Below are 5,204 nucleotides of genomic sequence, written 5' to 3'. Positions count from 1 at the left end.
GTCTTGGACTGGATACCCGCTCTGAAATCTGTTCGGCGGTCACCCAATCCGAGGAGTGGGCCACTCTAATTCAACCCTGGTGCCCAGCGGTTGGCTCTGCCCTGCCCTCCTCTCCTAGCTTTCCATTCACAATGCTGACCCTCCTTCACGTAACCCAACCCTTCTTACCCCAATGACTCCTTCACCTCGGCACACAAAAGGCTCCGTTCAGCCCCCAGTGCCCCCAATCCCACTTCATAATGCAATGGGGCAGATCAAGGGCAGATCAGAATACAGACGGGTCCTGTTTATGCAGCAAGGTGCGATCTATACAATGCATCCATCCCATAGTCTGACCTCGATGATCGGCTAAGGAAACAGCTGTGACTTTTGAGGAAGGCTCTCTCTTAGGCCTTAATGGTCACTAAGAAATCCACACGTTGGGACTAATGGATTGTATTTGTTAAAAGTTCACTTAAATATGTACACTTTTCTAGAAATTCAATATCCATTGTGGGTGATTTCTTTGCCACATGCCAAAAACAAGACGTGCTAGTGCTAGCGGCTCTGATAGACTTTACTTAGACACAACAACATTCAAAGATTTATTGTCATATACACAACTACGGTTGATGAAGGAAAACACTTAGATCACAGGTTCCTCAACAGTGCAATTACAAGACATACATTTGGTAAATGCTAATGTCTGCTAGCAAGTATTTACAATGCTAACATCTAACTTAATTTAGCGTGTGCGCCTGTGTACACTTGATGGTTTTGCAAAAATTAGAACGGAGACTTGGAGGACGTTTATGCGATGAGATTTGGTCACACACCAAAGTTTCGGACACATCCTTTTCTTGCTGTTTGTTTACAGGAAATGTATCATTATGTAGTGTTATTATTTAAGTTCTTTAAAGTAGCTGTTTATGCTTTTATTTTGAAGGCAGCTTTGGGCACCAGGTGATGAGGTATTAATTGGAGACAAGTGGAGGTGAACTTGGCGCATCAGAGGGCCAGCAAATGGGCAGCAAGGCCAGAATAGGTGAACACATTGTTCGGTGTACTTTTGGATTATTGGAATGCAAAGCAATAAACTCCAAAAAGGATATTCTTGCGAGAGGGAATGCCCCAGAAACACAACTCCGCCTGACATGTATGGAATGGACTCTTTGACGCTCGAATATAAAACGCGGCTGCTAGAAAGAGAGAAGATCTGCAGGATCCCCATCTTCTCCACGGCCAAGCATTGAGGCTGTGAAACTGAGCGCTACATGCTGGACACGTGCACGTTCTGCCCGTAACACGAGTGACGCCCCCCCCCCCCCGGACCTTTATCTCTCCATCAGGACTCAGGAAGTGCTTCGGAACATGCTGGTGCAGCGATGCTACAGCGTGTAAAACACAGCTTTCACATCTAACGGGATAATTAGGATCCAAAGAAAAGGTAACTGTATTCCCTTACAGTTACATAAAGAAAACAGATACCTGGATAACAATCAGGATTACACTGTTAGTTAAAAACTAAAGAGCATCTAGTGTTTGTTGTGAAGGATCAGATGTTATCTCTTCTCTGTAAGCTGTACTGATCTGTAGGATAATACTTAAAGTGTGAATCTATACGCCTCCTGCCTGAGTCTGCTTTACGGTTTTCACTTTCTTTGGTTCATTTGTTCTGTTTTTAATTCAGCAGGTGAACCTGTTCATACAATCCAGAACTGGTGTCTGATTGCGAACCTAGAGAAAGTCTATAGATAGATCGAAATACGTCACAAGAAAGAACAAAATACACAATAACATATGCTAGTAGAAAACGGCTAATGCCTCAATGAAAGCAACAAGTAAGAATAGCTTCGGTGGCTATGCTCATCCAAGTCATACTAGATCAACTTTATTTATGGCGCTAGGTGGCCAATTGCACTTTAAAACTGAACAAAGTATTCATTTATGGGGAAATAGTCAAATGCATCAGGGTACGTTACTTGTGTGACAGTCAGACGGTGAGTTAGTACTTTCCGGTGGTGGATGCTGTTAGCAAACGCTAGGCTAAATGCCACTGAATTATAGAAGCAAACACGTACCCACGTCACTCTGGAGAACAGGTAAACGTTGGAGAAATCGTGCTTCAATTCAATCTGACTTTGAGATTAAGAGCAACATGAACACAGCTCCGACGCAGTCTGCCGTTGTTGTTGTTGTTGTTGTGTACTCTGACGTCTTGATGTGGATCCAACAGGGCTCTGATTGGTGGAATAAAAGCCTTGAATCCTATTTAGTTTGAAAACTAATGCCGAAACAAACTAGAGCTGGCACGAAAAGCACAGAACTAATTCTGACTGGAAAAGCGGTAACGAAATGCTAAAAAAAGATCCCAAAAGATGCATTTGATATTCTTTGATTTAAAGCAAATCACGCGAATACAGCTGACTCACGTTGTCCTGAGGGAGCTTACCTACCAGTAAGACCAGTGAAACCATCTGATTTCTAATCATTTATTTCTTAAAGAGAGGTGAAAGCAGCGATACAGGTGTAGAAATGGCAACATGATCTCAAGAAAGAAAGAAACAAGACCATTGAATATATATCAGGATAAACATTAAAGAAAGGACAAAAGCAAACGTTAATATAAAGTAAACACCATCTACTATTCAGCTCACGGCAAACAGTTTTATAGATTAGCAAATATCTTTTAGATTCTTTAGTCTGTATATAATATTTGTTATTTGGTATTAATGAAGGGTAAGAGAGGGGAAGAAGCACAAAGTTTCAAATATAACACATTCCCATTATCAACACTGTTTCCCTGAAATGACACATCCTATAAACATTTTAAATCAAACATACCAAGAACATGCAACCCACCACCGATGTAAGCACTCGGTAATAATATAGTATATTTACAAGATCTCCAGTTATCTACTACTCTAACATATTTGTCTGAAAGATATTTTATCCTAGCAGTTCACCCGATGCAAATCCAAACTCCTCCACACTCCAATATAAAAAAAAAAAATGGCCATACGAATGACTATACATACATTTTTATAATTGTTGTAGTCAACAAATGACAATGGGTTGATTTAACGGCCCGTCCACACAGCGGCGTGCGTTGAAGCTTGCCGGCGGGCGTGTCTGAAACTCGACCAACAACCAATCACATGAATCTCCCGCCCCTGACACACAAGCAGCAGTTTGATTGGCTAGAGCTTGTACTGGCATATGATTCGATTGGCTGACGCTTCTGCCGAGGCGTCAAAAGTTGAACATTGCTCAACCTTTGCAGCGAGCCACGCCAGCAAAGCTCCGCGTCGCTTCCCACAATGCAGTTCGGCGAAAAGTGACATCACCCCATTCAAAGTGAATGGTGAAGCGTCAACGCACGCCGCTGTGTGGACGGGCCGTAACACTGCAAACCTGCAATAAGCATGGTGTGTATCCAGAGTCATGTAACCTCCTATAAAACCCAGCATTCATTGAACAAATGGCGGGAAAACATCAACAAAACGTATTTTCGTTTAGTTTTAGAGTCACCGATGTAAATGACATGCCTGTCTTCGGGCTACAAGAGGAAACTAAAAGTTATTGGAGACTCTTACACTAAAACGAAATATATTTTGTTGAGGTTTTCCCGCCTTTTTGTTCAATGAATGCTTGGTTTTATAGGAAGCTACTCTGGATACACACTTTACCATGCGTATTGCAGGTTAAAGTGTTCATTCAGCCCATTGTCATTTGTTTATAAAAAATATACAATTAGCTAGTCAGTAATTTAAAATGTATTGGTAACAAAACACTGATTATGTTAATGAGAACGCAGATAGCTCAACTCCTGAAACAATACAACGAGTCCATTAATGTCTCTCAAATCTGTACTCACTTCCGTCCAAATGAAATATGGCAAAACGCACTACTAGAAGCATCCAGATGGTGCTCTTTTAAGGGTGAAAACCACTATAATTACATCAAAAAGAAGAATTTCCATGTGATTATATCAATTTAAAAGGTATATCAGAAGACTTTTCATTGTCTGGTTGAAAGGTAATCAAAGAAAAATCCTCCTTCCTCCACTTCACATGATTCTTAAGTTCTGGTTATGAGCTGCAGTGGAAAACCTGTCACCTATCAGCAGGTGTGAATCCCTTTTTCTGTCTATTCTTTGACTGGAAACAATCCACAGTGAAGTGAGCCGATGCAGAAGTTCCCGACCTCCTGTGAAACTGCAGACACTCGGAGGTGTCGGGTTTTTCCCAGACGGATGTAAAGGAGAGATCGGGGTGAATGGGTGAGGGGCGGGGGTCTGTTAGCTGAACCCTTTCGAACCCAAACGCAGCGGAAGTGTAGGTGACACAGCGGCTGGTGTGAAGTTTCCCTGCAGCCCTCAGCGTTTCACTCTACAGGCGAGAGAGATCCTCCATTCAAGACCTGCAGTAACTCGAGCATCAACGCTCCTTCCTTTCCTCCGTCCTCGCCCCCTTACTCACTTTAAACTTATCTCGTAGGGCGTACTGACTGTGTTGCACGTTATCCCCAACACACTGCATTGTGGGTACATATCACAGGGTATGTAGCCACCACGATCATGTGTTTAAAGACCTTCTTGTTCTCCCGTGCTTTTGCAGACCACGTATAAGACGTATCAGTCTGTGTTTTCTATTTTGTTGTGTTTTTAAATGTCGTTACATCGTGTATGAGAGTTTTTCAGTCTGGCTACAAGTATGGTTTTATTGTCTCGTGCTTTTACATTAGTTTTTTTGTCTAAATGTATTTATGCTGCTTTTTATATGTATTGATGTGGAGCACTTTATGTCAACACTGTTGTTTTTAAATGTGCTATATAAATAAAGTTGGATTGGATGTGGAAAGAGAAAGGGATCCAACGGGAAGAAGCAGAGAAAGCTTTCCGTCCTCAGGAGTAAATCTGCTCAAACAAAAAAAGCCTCTGAGTCTACCGTAAATAAAACATAATAACTTTTCCTTTTGTTTGCCTCATAACTTATCTGTATTCTGGTGTGTGTTTGTGTCAGCTTGGTTGCATGATATAAGTTCAATGTTGGTTATTGTGTTGTCTTCTAAGGAGTATATTGCTAGAACTGTACTGTCCAAAGATGCACTGCTCACAGATTAAAGCAAACGGGCCTAAGAGCAAACATCTAGAAAGGAAAGTCAGCATAGGCCTTTTGAAAACACAATGAACAGTGTAACTGCATAATGCAAACAGCAGCTTG

The sequence above is a fragment of the Gymnodraco acuticeps genome, unplaced genomic scaffold (assembly GCF_902827175.1).
Source record: "Gymnodraco acuticeps unplaced genomic scaffold, fGymAcu1.1, whole genome shotgun sequence".
In the NCBI taxonomy this organism is placed as follows: domain Eukaryota; kingdom Metazoa; phylum Chordata; class Actinopteri; order Perciformes; family Bathydraconidae; genus Gymnodraco; species Gymnodraco acuticeps.
Note: the sequence above shows the minus strand (reverse complement) of the source record.